This window comes from Artibeus jamaicensis, unplaced genomic scaffold (assembly GCF_021234435.1).
Source record: "Artibeus jamaicensis isolate MK-2021 breed Jamaican fruit bat unplaced genomic scaffold, CSHL_Jam_final contig_3182, whole genome shotgun sequence".
NCBI lineage: Eukaryota > Metazoa > Chordata > Mammalia > Chiroptera > Phyllostomidae > Artibeus > Artibeus jamaicensis.
Window position 1 is genome coordinate 2985436 of NW_026521742.1, and position 18377 is coordinate 3003812.

Here is an 18377-nt window from a genome sequence, read left to right on the forward strand (position 1 = left end):
AAGATGCCTCCAGCTTCCTAGTTCCAAGATTCTTTATTTTACTCCCAGCATCTAGGTGTTTCAACTATATATATATACTCAGGATATGATTCTTAATGTCAGCCTCTAAAATGGATATGGGCTGTTAAGAGATGATTTCATAAAGCTTAAAAAATAAAGCTCCCACCCATCTATCCACTCCCACACCTGCCACAATGACAGAGCAGCTGATTTTACAACTGTTAACGCAGATCACTCCTGACTCTCCCAAAATGGGGGGGGGGGGGAGGGCAGAATCCCTGGCACAGTTACTAACAGCCACCAGGCCAAAGGGCAGCCAGGAGACAAACCATTTTTCTATGTGGAATGCTCCCTAGGTATCTACTTTCAAATTATTTAGAATAACTTGCCCCAAGCCAAAATAACCAAACCTATTTTAAGAAAGTTCTTATCTGTCAGTTCACCTTCAGGGCTAGAGACCACCACAGAGAGTACAGGGCAATGTTGCTTTATGCAGATCTGAATTCTTCAATAAGATTAACTTACCTAATAGGATTTAGGGATACAATAAAGGCCATTATGGGTCTCCTACAAGCTAGAGGCTCCAAAGGCTTTAACCATTTGATTTAATCCAATCTAGCCTAATCTAATCAAGGCTGTCTCCCTGTATTCTGTCAGTGGACTTTGAGCAGTGATCTTAAAAACAAAAGAAAAACTTCCATTCAAATTACACCTTGAAGACCAATTATATATTAGCCTTTACCTAGAAACTGGTGCAGACCTGACTACAAATATGTGTGTGGGTCTTTTGCCTTAATTTGCTAGTTTCTATGATCTACCTAGGCTAAAGAATGATTGCACTATCTACATTTTGCTTAGAATTTAATTAAACTGCCCAAGAAAATTTCACAGGTTGATTAGTAACCTTACTCAAAAACCCACACGTTCCTTATTACTTCTCTGGAAGAGGAGCAAAGTTGTAATTCACCAGCAAACTCTCTGTGCAGACAGGGGTTGAAAGACAAGTCATATCATCATTGGAGAGATTCTCCTTGACTGACAGTCCACATTTTTGTGCAAGGTGATTTCTGTCCCCTAAGAGGCTGCAAGCACTACCTCCATATGCCTAGCACAAAGACAGTTTACTGTAGAGTAAACCCATGTCAGAGTATTACAATTTCACCTGACCCCTTCAGTTGACACACTAAAAGAAATAAGTCGGCTTATACCCCAAATCTGTATCATCACACCAATCACCAAGCTTGTACGGGTTTAAGACACCTAGAAAAGTTTCTTAGCCACACACACACACACACACACACACAAAGATAATATCTCAGTAATATTTCTGTATTAATATGGTGAAATGATTAAAATGATTTGATATATAGCGTTAAATAATTAAACTTAATTTAACCTGTTTCTTTTTGCTTTTTCAAAGTGGCTATTTTAATGCAGCATGTGTAGCTCAACCTATTTCAATTGAACAGTACTGTTTCAGACAACCTGCCCACTTTAGTTCCTCATAACAATGTCGAAGGGGAAGCACATATTTCATTTCATTAACTCCATCAGGTCAAAGCCGGATGATAACCTTAAAAGTAAGAATAGAATAATCTTTGAACAAATATTTACTGAGGCCTCAGGAGTTGCATAATGGATTGCAGTGCCAACTCAGGCACTAAATATCTAAATCAACCTAAATATAATGTTTAACTTCTCTGAACTTAATAAAGGCTCATCCATCTGTAAAATAGAGAGGTTTCACAGATCTCTTGTCCAAATTCATAGCTATCTCTGATTACCTCAAAACAGGAATCTTCAGTCCTTTCAAGTATACAGTCTGATTCTCAGCCCACAGAACTATGACTGCATTTACCAAATGCATCCTGCTTTGGGGAATTCCCCAGAGCACACCAGCTCCAACAATCCAAAATATCTGGTTTCAAATATTAACCACTGAGTAAAATGGTCACCTTCCCATCATAAGAAATACTTCATCAGATTATGCTAATAGCACATTTGAACTTATGTGGCTTAGATAAAGCTGTTGTTACCAGGAAATCAAGAGGTCAATTAGAGATCCAGAAAGGAAACACTGGTTATCAGAGGAATGGGTAGCTTCCAAAGGTGTTGACCACAGAGGATGCACAACTTGTCAGAAATGTCCTCAGTACATTTCAAGCCTTGTTCCCCACTAGTCACACCCAGGAAGCCCTGTCCCTTTCACATAATATTGTCAGGGACAACACGGCCTCCAACACCTCACTCTGACCCAAATCTGTATTCCCAGTGGTCCATAACCTAATTAAATTTTAAGAAAAATATTCAGGTTAAAATATGTTACCCAGAGAACTTACAAGGAGACAGTGGCAGAGCCTCAGTTAAAGGCAGAAGATATAAGAATAAGAAGAGTGGGCCCTCAAAGGACACAGCCTTGCACAGGATTCTAATACAGTACATTAAAAAATGAAGTAAGGCAAGGTAACAAAGAAGAAATGAAAACCAGCATTTCACACAGTTAAACCCAAGAAACAAAGGCAGAGAACAGTGTAGGGCACAAAGAGCAATAAGCAACTCACTTTTAAAAGGCAAACAGAGGGGGGTGAGTAGAGTCTCGAGGACTGGCTACTTGTACAGTCCTCCAAGGCCCAGCACTCAGAAGAACCCATACTTGATTTAATGCTCTGCTGTCACCCTCTTGAAGTTCTCAATTTTTTAACAATGGGTTCTGCGTATTCATTCTGCCCTAGGCCCTACAAATTCTGTAGCTGGTATTAGTGTTAAAAGATGGTGAGAAATCAAGCAGGGGCCTGATGGGGCTAAAATGGTGAAAGTCCTCATCTTTAAGCTCTGAATGACCCACTGGCAATCTATGTCATCATGGCAGTGGCTCTCAACAGAGTACTTGACAATGACCAGGGATCCTTATGATAAGATTCTAAGTCAATAGGTCTGGGATGAGAAGTGCATTTTTAACATTAACAGGCTCCCAGGGATTTGAATGTAAGAAGTTTAAGCAATTATATCTAAAATTTAAGGTATACTAATGCTTTGTTATCTCTTACAGATAGAAAGAGTGTGGAGAAGGGCTTCCTTTAGCAAGCGTGTCTTTCCCCAGCTCCTAACCGACTCCAGACACTCAAGTGTCTGTAGATAGCCCTGCACTTCCAAAAAGGTTACCAGAGCACAATTTATAGAAACAGTATGTCAGGAGCCCAATTTAATGAGTTAATCATCCCAGTGAAACAAAACTATGGTTTCTTGCCATCTAACTTATATTCAGCTTCAACTCCCACCCCTTTCCCATTGCCTCCAACCTCCAATCACCCAAGTGTAGCAAACTGGCCCACTTTGAATGGCTGGAATTGTGCCTCTACATAAGACCATGTGGGGAAGGAAAAGGGCAGAGAAAAAACAGAAAAAAATAATTTTATGGTATACTTTTTAGAACACAATGTTCCTTTACTATTCTTATACCTACCTTGCTAATTCCCAGTGATCTTCCCAGATTTTGCTAAGTGCTGCTCTTCAAAACAGCTAGGACAGGGTTAGGTTCCTCTTACCTTAGGTTCCCCATACTCTCAAAGAGCCTATGATTATCCTGTTCATCCCTCATCTAATTATAACTATTCAGCTCTTGGTTCTGACTTTTTTCTTTAATAACCGTGTCTCCTACAGACAGCTACAAAGCATCAAGAACTCTGTGTAATTCACAAATGCCTACTCCTTAGCACCAGATAGTGCTTAATAGACATGTGAATAAATGAGAAAGGTTACAAGTTTGGGGTCAGCCATAGGAAGAGAATAAAGTGACTCTTTGTTTATGGAGCAAAAGGGCAAAAAAAAACAAGTATATTGATGAGATTCTGACAACATAGCAAACCTAAGGCACAACTAGACCAAGCGGTTTCATTTCTTATCTCCACTCTTTAATGGTCCTGGGATGGTGTACACCTGATATTCTGAAACACAAAGCTCTGTGTAACAGACAAAAAACAATTTTAAGCAGGTACTTTGGAACCTAACTCTGTGGTCTGTAGAAGCCTCCTTGCTCCCCACATACCTAGAAAGACAAACTCCTTAAAAAAGAAAAAAGTTTCCAGCTTACTCAGGAAAACCAGAGAGCTCCAAGGCACCTAAAAGTCTGAGACAAACGGTAAATAGATTTAAAAAAATAAAAAGGCCTATTCTCTAATGGCACCATGTAAACACAATAAAAGACATTAAAAGAGCTCAGTTCAGTGAGTGCCATGGAAAATGACCAATCTCACTCTTGCAACCATTTTAAATCCAGCTCCATACAAAGCTCCTCCCCGCACTGTGCCCAGACTCCAACCACAGCTACCACTCCAAGCACATAACACTGCTCCTCCCCCATGGAGCAGGACGTGAAAGAGAACAGGAACACAGAGCAATTCACAGAGGGATCCAAGATCAATGGGAGCAACAATCAACAGGATTACAGTAAAATGTTTACTGGAGGCCTGAACTGAGCATATAAGAAAGATCTGACTTACTATTTGTCTCTATTTGGGAAAGTTGTAGACTGCACAATTAAAACAGATCCAGTCACTGAAAGATCAGGAGGATTTAGATTTGTGCTTTTCAAAGATGCCACTAGTGTGTTGATAAAATTTTAGAACTGAAAGAACACAAACTGGAGGGCAAATTGATAGACTCCAAAAGGACCAATGCTTTCAAAGGGAAGGAGCACATCAAAAAAGGTTTTTGTGGGTGGATTGAGCCCAGTTACTTCTGGTAAAAAACATTTAAAATTATTTTGGAGACTTTGGAGAGATTGAAAATAACTGAACCTCCCATGGATACAAAAACAAATGAAAAAAGAGGTTTTTGCATTGTTACATATACAGATACAGAGCCACTAAAGAATTGTTAGAAAGCAGGTACCATCAAATTGGTTCTGGGAAGTGTGAGATCAAAGTTATACAACCCAGTGATATATATAGAGGCAATAAAAGCAATAAAAAGAAGAAGAGGTATTGCGGTTGAAGGGTAAGGTGGTACTGGGGTGGTGGTCAAGGTCAGGGCCAAAACTGAACCAAAGATTTAATAACTATTTATGATCAAGGATATGGATATTACAATAGTGCCTATGGTAGTGATCAAAGCTATAGTGGCTATAATTATACTGGGTATAACTATGGTAACTATGGATGTGGACAGAGATGTGCAGACTACAGTGGCCAATGGAGCACTCACAGCAAATTGTCTCAAGGGAATGGCAATCACCAAAACAATTATCAGCCATACTAATGGAGGACACTGGAGAAAGGAGGAGATTGCTAAAGTAACCCATCCTGCAGGACAACACTAAAGAATAGTCTTCTGTTGATCTAAGATATTTTGTAAAAAGACTTTCTACCACACAATATATAAACACCAATTAATTTTGTTTTCGATTTGTCTTTTGCTGTTATAATTCAATAAGAATTTGTGTTTATACAAAATTTTTTAAAGATTTTATTTATTTGTTTTTAGAGAGAAGGAAGGAAGGGAGAAAGAAAGAGAAACATCAATGTGTGATTGCCTCTTGCATGCCCCCTACTGGAGACCTGGCCCACAACCCAGGCATGTGCCCTGACTGGGAATTGAGCTGGCAACCCTGTGGTTCACAGGCCAGCACCCAATCCACTGAACCACACCAGCCAGAACTATACAAATTTTATTTGTATCATTTCATGTTGAACCTCGAATAAATGATTCCTTGTATGGAAAAAAACTGACTAATTTCCAGAAGTCCCCTCCATTTATTCCTTCATGGGTTCCAGCCTAAACACTGTTCCCGCCCACTTATTTGAGTGATTAAGGCCTTTCCCCAGCCATTCAACATAAATAGTGCTAAGTTCTTAACTGAAACCCACTATAAAAAAAATAATGAACAACAAAATTTAGGTGCTGCATAATTTATTTACATTTATATAATACTTCCTCCAAGGAACTCAAGGCATTTTGCAAACTTAAAATCATCTAGCAGATACTAATCTTCACAAAACTCCCAGGAGAAAAATAATATAAGGAGCATAATCAATAATAGGTCACTTACCATCATACTTACATACCTATGCACATGAATATCCAAGGGTATGCCACTAAAAATCTCTCTAAGCCATAGACATGAACTAATTCAGAATATTATAGGTGATATTTTTGAGGAAACCAACCCAGAAAGGAGTGATTACTGTTCCACCACACTAAGAAAAAATGTCATTAAACCTTTCCTCACATCTTTTTATTCTGTAATAGGAAAAAAAACCCCATCCCACTCCCAAGTTAAATATTCTAGATCATCTTAAAAATATACCTTGTGGGGTGGGTGGGGGAGACCTTACCAAATTCTAATACTCATTGTTGTCCTGAATCTCCTTAACCTAACCTCTCAGAGGAGAACCTGCATTTTAAATAAAGACCTCAGGCTTCCCAAGGCCTTGAAAGGTATTGGTAATATTTTGTTTCTTAAGTTGAGTAGGGAGTACATGAATTGGGGTTTATTTTTCATCTTTTAACCATTTTTATAATGTGTACAATGTCTTTAGTGCTCTCCCTGATTCTGTTCATGTAGACCAGGAACCATGCTTTGGGAACCTGTACAGACTACCTCAGAATTTCCCTGGGTACTTTATAAAGTACAATCCTGTTTTGGGTTGAACTGTGTCCCCACCAAAAAAGAAAAAATATGCTCAAAATTAATGAATGTGACTACATCAAACTAAAAAGCTTCAGCACAGCAAAAGAAGCCATTACCAAAACAAAAAGGCAAACAAACGAATAGCAGAAGATATCTGCAAATAATACCTCCAAAAAGGGACTAATATCGAAAATATGTAAACAACTCATACAACTCAACAAAATAAACCCAGTTTAAAAATAGGCATAAAACCGAAAAAGGCACTTTTCCCAAGAAGATACACAAATGGCCAAGAGATATAGAAAAAGATGCTCAACTACACTAGCTATAGGGAAAATGCAAATTAAAACCACAATGAGATACCACCTCAGACCTGTCAGAATGGCTATAATCAAGAAGACAAGAAATAAGAAGTGTTGGAGCATATGTGGACAAAAGGGAACCTGCATACACTGCTGGTAGAAGGGTAAATTGGAAAAGCCTCTACAGAAAACAGTATACAGGGTCCTCAAAAAAATTAAGAACAGAGCTACCAAATAATCCAGCAATCTCTCTTCTGGGTAGCTACTTGAAAAATGTGAAAACACTTATTCATTAAGATATACGCACACCTGTGTTCACTGCAGCATTATTCATAGTAGCCAAGACATGAAAACAATATAAGCATCCTGCAACTAATAACTAAATAAAGAAAATTTGGTACATGCATATAATGGAATACTACTCTACCATAAAAAATGATGAAATATTGCCACCTGTGACAACATGGATGGATCTCAAGAGTATCGTGCTAAGTGAAATAAGTCGGACAAAAAAAGGACAAGAACCATATGAATTCACTCATATGTGGTACATAAAACAGAAAGCAACAAATAAACAAAACAAACAAGCTCACAGACACAGGAAACAGTATGGTGGTTACCAGGGAGGAAGAGGTAAGGGGGAATGAAAAGAGTAAAGGGGGTCAAATATACGGTGATAGAGCAACACTAGTCTTTGGATGATGAACACACAAGGCAATATACAAATAATGTACTATACAATTTTAAATCTGATTCATATACATTATTAACCAATGTTATTCCAATAAATTTAATTTTTTAAGATATAATGAAATCCTAATTCTCAGTACCTCAGAATATAACCTTATTTGAAAGCAGGGTTTGCTACAGATGTAACTCCTTAAAATGAGGTCATACTGGAATAGGATGGGGCCCCTAATCCAATATGCCTGGTGTCGTAAAACAACTGCCATGTGACCACTGAGACACACTGGAACACCTTGTGATGATGAAGGCAGAGGTTAGAGCTAAGCAGCTGCAAACCAACAAACCTCCAGAAGCTGGGAAGAGGCAAAGGATTACCCTACCAGGTTTCAGAGGGAGCATGGCACTGCTCACATGCTGATTTTCAAACTTCTAGCCTCCAGTACTATGAGAGAACATATTTCTGTTGCTTTACATCACCCACTCTGTAGTAGTTTGTTAGAGCAATCCCCGTCCTAAGAAACTAATACAAATCCCTACCACCAGTGGTGTTGGAAGTACCAAACAATCTGACATAATTTTGAGAAATCTACTATAGGTTCTAAAATCCTAAGAACATTTGTGAAAGAAAAGAGCTCTAAATAACCTCATTGTTTTTAAGACAAAAAAACTGACAGAAAAAGACAAATGCCTTATGATTTCACTCATATGTGGAATCTAATGAACAAAGTCAACTAGCAAGCAAAATAGAGACAGACTCATTGATGGAGAGCAGAACGACAGCTATGGGTGGGAGAGTTAGGTGGTGGAGGGATCAAGCAAAAAGGAACAAGGGCTCATGGACACGGAGAACAGTGTGGTGACTATGGGGGGGTCAGTGTAAAGGGAATAAATGGTAATGAAAAAAATACCAAAAAAATCAGTTTCACAATGAATCTCAAATTCTCATCACTAAAAAAGTAAACTGTTAATCTGATAGTGACAGTAGTTTAGGAACACAATAAAATATCTGAAGGAAAGATGAGACACGAGACAGGTACATTTCTAAGTGAACACAGAAGAGTTCAGGGACTAAAAGGAAATATAAACAAAAAAAGATAGCCTGGCCTCCTGGCTCTGTAAAAGGAGATAGGAAATACCCTCAGACACATACATGATGCTGCCCAAGAAAGTTTTAAAGAAACTATCTGTGAAACTTTCCCCACTAGCCTCAGTTATTGGCTTCTGTTCTGATTGTTTAATTAAAAGGTTCAAGAGACACCTGATCTATGCCTGGTTTGCTATAATTGTATTTGCAAAGAGCTAAAGCTGTCTGGTTCCACTATCCATCCATCCATCCTTTTAAGTGACTGACTATAATCCATAGCAGACATACTTAGCAAACTTTAAAATACAGACTCTCAACATTGTTACAATTAAGTCACTCTGAAATGTCATGAAAAGCAATCTAGTCCCATTAAAATCTTCACACTCTCATTAAAAAAGCACTTAACAGACTTGAAAATGTTCCTAATACATTATTTAAAGACACAAGATGTACAGTGACTAAAATCCTTGTATAAGGAAGAACAGTAGCAGTCTACTTTTTTTAAATGGGCAAATTTGTGTCATAATTGGGTAATTGGCAAGCTGCAGGTAGCCGTCAGGTTGTAATATACTGGTTTTAAAAAGGCTTGGGGGCCTACCACTCCTCTGAAATGCCAGTCCACCCAGGAACCCTCAGCATCGAATCTTAGTTAATGGTCCTTCCTGCTTCTTCCCAGGACTTCTGAGCCCAGGAAAGAGGGAAGAGGAAGAAGGGGTGGGGGGAATCCAGACCATTTCAGGAGACACCACCAGGCCACTAGCCATCACTATAAAGTCCAAACCTCTAATCCATTTGGTCTTCTCCCTTTCAATTAAGTCAGTGCTATTTAAGTGTTACCATTCAGGGAACTGAACGTGTTTTCACAGGTCCTAAATGCCCTAGAAGAACAGCAAGAGCCCTAAGCTGGAAGTCACTTTTCCACTCCTCTCTTTCCCTACCCCCCCCCCAAAAATTCCACATAATCCACCTCCAACTAGGAAGCTGAACTTTGAACAATAGGGAGTCTGACACTTGACTCCGAAAGCAACTATAGTCATTTCAAGGGAGAAACGGCACATGCAGGCACAGGTATTTCAGGCTGAATCCAGCAGGCTTCATGGGTCAAATTTTGTTTAGTGTTTCTTCCAATAAAATTTCTGAAAATGTTGAGTTTGTATAAAAGATAAGATTTATGACTCCTGTTTCCTCTCCTTCACAGGACTTGCTATCAGGGCACAAAGCCCTCAGCCAATGAATCTATAAAGTGAAAGGGAGGGACTTCTTAAATTCTAAGATCCTCCCTCTAAACCACTAGTGAGTCCTTAAGTTGCAATGAAGTGCCAGGTCAAAAAAGATACATAAAAATAAAAAACCCTTCAATGTTTGGTAATTTTGACTGTAATTATTAAAAACAAATAAAATTGGATCATGGTTCGATTCCCAGTCAGGGCACATGCCTGGGTTGCAGGCCAGTTCCCAGCAGGGGATGCACAAGAGTCAACCATACATTGATATTTCTCTCCCTCCGTCCTTCCCTTCCCCTCTAAAGATAAATAAATAAAATCTTTTTAAAAAATTTAAAAAAACAAATAAAATTTACATGGCCTAGAAATATTTTTTAAACCCCTATTCAAGAATTCAAGATGTTTTCTATCAGAAGGAAGATGATGAGATTCCTTGAATCCTTTTCCTAGCCTATCACCTTACTTCTAATATATCATGGTACTATTGCTAGTATGATAAATGAAACTGAATAAATACATGTAACAAGTTAATCATTCCTCCACAATTAGTCAAATTGCCATTCAGTGAGTACCTGTATTACATACTTAAAGTTTTATGTAATGATTTCATTCTTTTTTAAAAAGAGGTGACTATCTCAATTTTACCAAGAGGGAACCTAGTGAGAAGAAGCAAGTTTACCAAAGTCAGAAAAGCAGAAAACTGGGGGAAGGGTACTAAGCTCTCTACATCTTGACCTATGAATGAATAAATTAACAAATGAGCAGGCAAACAACTGAATTTCAAAAGTTAAAAAAAAAAGGTGAGACTCGGGAATAAGAAATTAAGAATTCACTATATAAATTCCTACCATTGAGGCTTTTCAAGAGCAACATTGTTTTCATTAAGTGTTCCTGTTTGGAAGTCTAATAAGTTGTACTTAAAAACCAAGGGCATTATGGCTTAGATATCAGTCTCCTCAGAAAAAGAAAAAATCTGGAAGTCTTCCACAAATAGTTCTGAGTAAAAGCTAAACAAAGAATGGGAATAGTTGCAATTAAACCCCATTCTCCCTGGCTCACTGGCTGCCAGGGGGGGTCACTGTCATCCTGCAACCTTTGCACTTTGTTCTTATCTCTTGCTCTTGAAAGAGAAAGAATAAGAAGATGGTGGGGAAAGCGGACAGTCTTAGTCAGATCAGACATAATGGTACTGCCACAATGTAATACCACAGACTGGGTAAGCTTAAACAGCAGACATTTACTTTCTCCGTTTTGGAGGCTACAAACCTAAGATCAAGGTGCCAGCATGTTCAGTTTCTGATGAGAATTCTCTTCCTGGCTTGTGGATAGCAACCTTCACTCTGTACCTTCACATGGCAAGGGGAAAGTCACAGGTAAAGAGAAAGATAAAGAAGAGAGGAAAGATGAGAGGGAAAGGGTTCTCACTCTGGTGCCTCTCCTTGTAAGAGCACTGATCCCATCACGAGGACACAGCCCTCATGTCTCATCTAAATCTAATATCCTCTTTGGGAGCAAAGACCCCATCTCCAACTATCATCACATTTGAGGTTAGGACCTCCACATATAAATGGGGGTATATAATTCAGTCTATGGCAGGGAACTTTAAATTAACCCAATGCTGCTATTGGAACAATAGTTACAATCCCTCAACAAACAATGCGCACCTAACATCTGGGTAGCGAGGCAGAAGAATGAAAAGACGTCAAGTCTTACATTCACTAATATCTGTTAAGAGCATGGTACAAAAACACCACAGGGCTGGAAGTTTTGAATGAACAAAAGTACTTTAAGTCAGACAGTCAATCAATGGTCATTGAGGCTCTAACATAAAGAAAGAAGTTGAAGCACAGATCCAAAAGAAGAAACAAACACAATATCTTAAATATGGTTTCTGTCCTTCATATGTGTGGCTACGATCCTCACCTCCTGGTGTCCATGCCCTTCCTTTCCATGGTCCTCTCTCCTTGACTGCGGGAGATATCTGTGACTTGCTTCTAACCCATAGGATCCGGCAAAGATGACAGATGTTCATGATTATGTGACTATATTCCCAGACTCTGGAATCTGCCTTGTCTCTCTCTTGTTGGCTATAAGAAAGTGAGCAGCCATGTGACAAGTAACTACAGGCAGCCTCTAGAAGCAGAGAGAGCCCCTAGCCAACAAGAAAATAAGACCATCAGAGCTCTACAGCTTTAAGGAAATGAATTCCACCAACAACCTGAGAGAGCTGGTAGCAGACCCTTTCCAGACAAGCATTCAGATGAGACTCCATCCCAGGCAACATTTTAATTGCAGCCTTGCAAAGAACCCAGCTAAACTGTGCCCAGACTCCTGGCCCACAGAAACTATGGGATAATGTTATTTTAAGTCACAAAAAGTTTCAGTTTGTGGCAATGTGGTTATACAGCAATAGATAACTAACACAACATAATTTTCTTGAATATACCATTTAAAGTTTTAAAATCCTCCTTTCCCTCAGAAATCAACAATGTCTGAGGTTGTGTAGGTGAGGAGGTGGGGATATTATTAATCTTTCAAGGAAAAGAACAGGAAAGAGCCTAAAATAAATGCCTGGAATTGTCTAATCACAGAGCTATTCATAATCAGATTAATATCAAATCTAACCATTGAGGACACTCAGATTCATAAAGCCTTGGTGACACATACAGGGATACACAATACATTCATCATAAAGCCAGGAGCCATATTCCTATAAACAAGGCCTTTCCACCCAAGGCAATTGCTTCCCTCAACAGCAGATAAAAAAACTCAAAATGTGTCTAAAAAGTACAATTCCTCCTAGATTTAGAATTTACAACCAACTATTTCTTTTGCAGTTAAGACTTCGCAGCACCTCATTGAATATAGTTATGTATACTGTTCACATAAAAAAAAAATGAGGTGAATTTGTCCTGACTCATGAATATGAACAAGCTTGTTTTGCTGTCTTTTTTGGGGGGGATCTTCCCTTCAAAATAAAACATAGGATAAGTACAATTTACAACAGCCAAGTGCTAGAAGCAACCTAGGTGCCCATCAGCAAATTAATGGATCCAGAAACTATGGTACATTTACACAATGGAATTCTATGCATTAGAAAGAAGGAGCTCCTACCCTTTGCAACAGCATGGATGGGACTGGAAAGCATTATGCTGAATGAAATAAGCCAGGCAGTGAAAGACAAATACTGTATGATCTCACCTTTAACAGGAACCTAAACAACAAAACAAACAAGCAAGCAAAATATAACCAAAGACACTGAAATACAGAACAGGCTGACGGACCAGAGGAGAGAGGAGAGGGAATTTCAGGAGAAAAGGGGAAGGGTTTACAGGAACAAGTATAAAGGACACATGGACAAAAACTAAGGGAGGTGGAAATGGGAGGAAGGTGGGGACTGGGCACTGGGGGGTGAACTGGGATGGGAGTAAATGACAGAAAACTGTACTTGAACAATTAAAATAAATAAATTTAAAAAAAGAACTGCAGCCTTTTGAGAGTGCTGGGTATACTCCTGGACAAGCAGCCTTTCTACTCCAAAAGGGGCTAGTGGGGGGGGGGGGGCAGAGATTAAATGAACAAAGCCATTCAACCTAAAAATACATCTACTTTTATAAGTGAATCCTCCCCAGACAATCACTGAATGATTAGCAACAGAAGAGATTGTGTTAACTCTGGTCCAACCTCCTCAATTATTGGAAGGTTAAATAATTTACACAAAAAAGGTCACAAAGAAAATGAACTAAGAAACCAAGCTACCTTGCAGTTCAGTTATTTCCATTGAACCATACTGGGAATCAACTCCACACCCACCCCCAAAATGCATACGGCTACAAATACTTTAAAGGAAAATGCTGACCTTGGGCATCAAACACAACCACTAGTAGGGAACAGAATACCAAACTCAATTTATCTTAGGATATTCCAGATGAGATACAGGACAGAAGACAAAGGACCTGCAAAAACTAATAACTACGAAATTTTTACGTGAAATAAAAACACTTCATGATATGGAATTGTTGAACTCTCACAAAAAAAAATTAATTGAATTCTTTCAACTTAAGTCACATGTAGGCATTTAGGGAGGAAAGGAAGCTATCAAAAGGAAATATGCTCTTAATAATACTACCATCTTCTCAATCTATGTTTTGTATAAACTATTTTTATTTACTGAATTTACTTAAAGTGAGTTAACTGTCACAGCCCCAATACTTTGTCTAAACAAAACAGCCAGTGCGTACTGTGGGTACTGGTACACACTGTTCCTTTAGGCCCTGTAGGTACAGGAACATAAGGCCAGTGACAGGGAGGTAAACTAGGCTCGGACTACAGAAAATATGATTAATTCTAAAGGAGGGAAAGCATACAGAAGCCTAATCAGCTTAGTCTTGATGCATTAGTAGGACTTTGGCGAACCTAGAGGGGATCCAACTAATATGGTTTTGGCTTTCTGTATTAACAGCAGCCCTGTTCCAAACTGGGGGAAAAACACCATTCCTTCCTCTCTCCCATTATTGTTCATTGCACATTTGAGCTCGTTGTTGCTATAATCTGTTCACATACATGTCTGGTTCCTCCAATGGACAGCCAGCCCCTGAAGTAGCACGTAGACTCCTTTCATCATTATTTCTACACAATACCTGGCAGGACAGCCCTTGACACAAATTAAAACTCTATCATTCAACTTACAAAATGATAAAATAACTTTTAGATCACTTGCCACTTTCTTTAATCTCTATACCGCCTAACCTTAAATCTTCAAAAATTAGTCTGTGACTAATTTTTTTAAGGGGAAAAAAAAGAAACCTTGAAACCCACCACCTACCATTTCACACAAAGCTGACAGAAACAGCGCTTAACATGCATGTTCTGTCAGTAGAAATTAATTATTCTTAACAAAAGTTGCTGCTTTGATTTATTCCACATTACTACTCCCCCTACCAGCCTTTTCCCTCACAGGTCAAAGTTCTGCAGGATATTAACAACTATTCCCTTGGGGAGTAGAATGAATAGGATTCTGGTTCAAGTAAGTTTGGGAAACACTGAGTTAAAGATATTTTTAGGCAGACATCTCAATGCTTTCAATATGCTATTATTAAAGTGAATTTCCAAGAAAGAAATGTACTAGGTTTGCCAAAAATTCTGTTATACTTTTTCAATACAATGGCTATAGTAGTGCTTAGTTGTCTTTTAACTTCATTCAAAACAGGTTTTATGATTGTATTGTGATAGCTGTCATATTGGTTTGCATTTAAAAAATCAAAATTGGTGATTTTTTGTGCAGGTACTTTAATATTGAAGATAGAAAACACGTAACAGTTTTAGCATATTGCACTTTGTTACATCAAGAAAGGTAAAAACACAAGTGAAACACAAAAAATTTGTGCAGTGTATGGAGAACGTGCTGTGACTGATCAAACATGTCAAAAGTGGTTTTGCAAAGTTTTGACATTTTGGCCAAATAATTCTTTGCTGTGGAACTGTCTTATGCATTGGAAGATGGTTACCAGCACCCCTAGCCTCTACTCACTAGAAGCCAATAGTGGGAGATAGCCCACATATTCAAAATACCTAAATCAATAAAGCTATTGGTGAAAGGGGGAAAATGTTATTTTACAGAAAAAGATAACAGACTTTTTGGCCAACCCAGTAGTATTTATGGGTTTTTCATTTAGCCCCAGAGTACCTTGTTCTCATTCTTTTACAGAAGGTAAGGAATACTTTCTGGGAAATTTATTCAAGTTAACAGCATTTACCAACTGGAGAAAACAATACATCTCAGTGGGAAATCTTCAATATATACAAGCAAGGCGGACAATGGATTCATTATTTCATTCCTGAAACCAGTATTTTCTGAGCCCTGCCCTATAAAAGAAAGACAAAAGCTCTGCACTCACAGACCTTAAATCCAGTGGAAGGGAAGAATGCCCTACGTCCCCAGTGTGAGAGATAAAGAAGTTTTTCTAGTCTCCTTGAGCTGGACACTATTTCTTTTATAGCCCCCAAGCACCTGGTGGATATTCTGTAAATAACTCTTAGCAGCTTGATCACAGTCAAATCTGTAGACATTTTCCAAATTGCCATGAAAACCAATCAAAAGAGTAATAAAATGGACTGCAAGAAATCCATGTTTGACTATTTGATCATGTGGATAAACTTCTATAGAGATACTCCTTTTGAAGAATAATTGTTAAAGACCTAGAAGGTGCCTTAGAAATCATCCACTTTACCCCCCTGGATTTCCTAAGAGGACACTAAAGATGAAGAGATTAAGTGCTTGACCAAGATCATTCATACAGGCTACAAGAGACGGCAAAGATAACAATGCAGCTGCAGAAGACTGTGACCATCTGCCACCTGGGGCTTCTCTCCATCCAGAGTCAATGGCTTTATCAACTTACAGTCAGTCCCCTTACTGTCACTTCACTGCTTTCTTAAAAAGATAAGTCATTTCATTCATAATGATTCTCAAAGTACTGTCACAACATAGCGTTCACTTTGGTCATATCCAAACCCATCCCCAAGAATCATGGCATGACCCCTGCAACCAGAAAAATGACCAACATAGTAGTCTTCCGGTGCCTTTGGGAACAAGAACAGATTTCAAGCCAACAAAACATCAAAGAGTATGCTCTTATAAGCAGAAATTAGACTAAATGCCTATGATCAGAAATGTAAAAGCCCAGCAGAGCAGTCAGTCAGTCCTAGCTAGGTTCAGCCCACAGCTCACAGCTCACGTGCACACTCACCTGCTTTTCTGCTCACTTGCTCTCTCTCTCTCACTGTCTGTCTGTCTGTCTGTCTCTCTCTCTCTCTCTTGCTGAATGACCCAGGACCAGAGGCTAATTCTTTCCCCATTTATAAAGATTTGGGCTAGAGGTTATGAAGTCCCCTTAGGGTCACAAATTCTATGATTCTTGCTGAATTTATACCTGCAACAAAGTACTTGTCATCCTCCTCTTGGGCCATAATCAGTTTTGTTCTTTTTTGAGTCAAGATCTGCTACATTAGCATCAAGTACTAAATGTTACAGGGCATAAAATATATAAGTACTCTCTAGGTACATTTTATTATACTTCCCTATCATTTAACATACAATAAAAAGATGTACTATGAAATATTATGGAACCTAAGAGTACAGTATCCCAAGCTGGTCTGGCTACCATGGTGTCTAATTTCCAGAACTCACTATTTTAATAAAACTCTGTAATAATTTACTAAGAAAGGGAAAAGAAAAAAGTCACAGGAAAAAATTAAACCACAGATATGTTAAAACTTCTCTTTAATTCCCTTTTTCCCCTGGCTTACCCTAATACCAGCTTTTGCTACAGACAGTATTTTGGAATGGCAAACTGTAAGGTTTCAAAGAGAAACTGTATTCAGAAGCTTCTATTGGAAAACAAGGCACATATGTACCCCACCATGAACTAAATCACAGATGGGTAGAGGCTTCTCCCAGCACCTGGACCCTGGGGGAAGCCTCTGCTGTACCTGCCTCAATTCCTGGCTAAATCCCTAGATCCTGGGGCAGGTGAGACCATCACTCGGATCTCCAGATAAGAGGTCAATTCAATACCTTTCCGACAGCCAGATGGCAGTACTGCTGGGAGTAAGTTAAAACGTCTATTGAGAACAAAATCAGAAAGGTGAAAATATTAGAGAAAGGAAAAAAGAAATGTTAATTAAGAGTATGTTGAATTTTAACAAAAACTGAAGCTGATATCACCAGAGGGAAAAAAGGGGGAATTAGGGAAGCTGCACTGCATATAAGAATTTTACTTTTTATTTTAAATGTAATCATACTAAATACCATCCTGGGAAAAACCCTAGTACTATAACAATCTGGGAACTACAGTGATATAAGAACTCCAACTTCTCCTTGATCATTAACTAGTTCTTGAGCAAGATGTCACTTAATCTTTCTGAGCCTTAGTCTCCTCAGCTATAATACTTTGAGGGTGGGGGGTGTCCCAGATAATCTGAAAGATCTTTTTCTTCAATCCTAACTCTCCTGCAAATCTGTAGTACTCATTCCATGAACAATGAGGAAAATACAGAATGATGCATTAGGTACCCAAACAGAAATTCAGACAAGGTGCTGTGAAGCTTCTCCAAATATACCCTACATGAAGATGCCAGAGTTTATCTTGCTCCTCTAGTCACAATTAAACAGTCAACAAATTCATGGGCTTTGCCACCACAAGAAGATAAAATATTATCTCGTGAACTGAGCAAAGCTATCCACCTCTTGTTTTGATTTTACATCGATATTCCTTAGGTTGGTCCTTATTCCTATGAAAGACATTGTTTCAGAATCTTCTCTGCAGGAAAAAAAAGAAAACTTCTTTCTTAATGAAACAGCTACTTGGTTTTTTTATTCCATACCTTTACCAAAAAAATATCATTATTAAAAAAAACCAATACTCTATTGTACTAGATGAGGTAAACTGGCT

At 38.6% G+C, this 18377-nt stretch overlaps 1 protein-coding gene and 1 pseudogene across 5 annotated transcripts in view; one reads left to right on the forward strand and one right to left on the reverse strand.

Moving 5' to 3' along the window:
- AUTS2 (activator of transcription and developmental regulator AUTS2) overlaps positions 1-18377 on the reverse strand; it is a 1159817-nt gene that overhangs the window by 1105993 nt on the left and 35447 nt on the right. The window lies entirely within an intron of this gene.
- LOC119042031 (heterogeneous nuclear ribonucleoprotein D-like) lies at positions 4359-4992 on the forward strand (annotated as a pseudogene).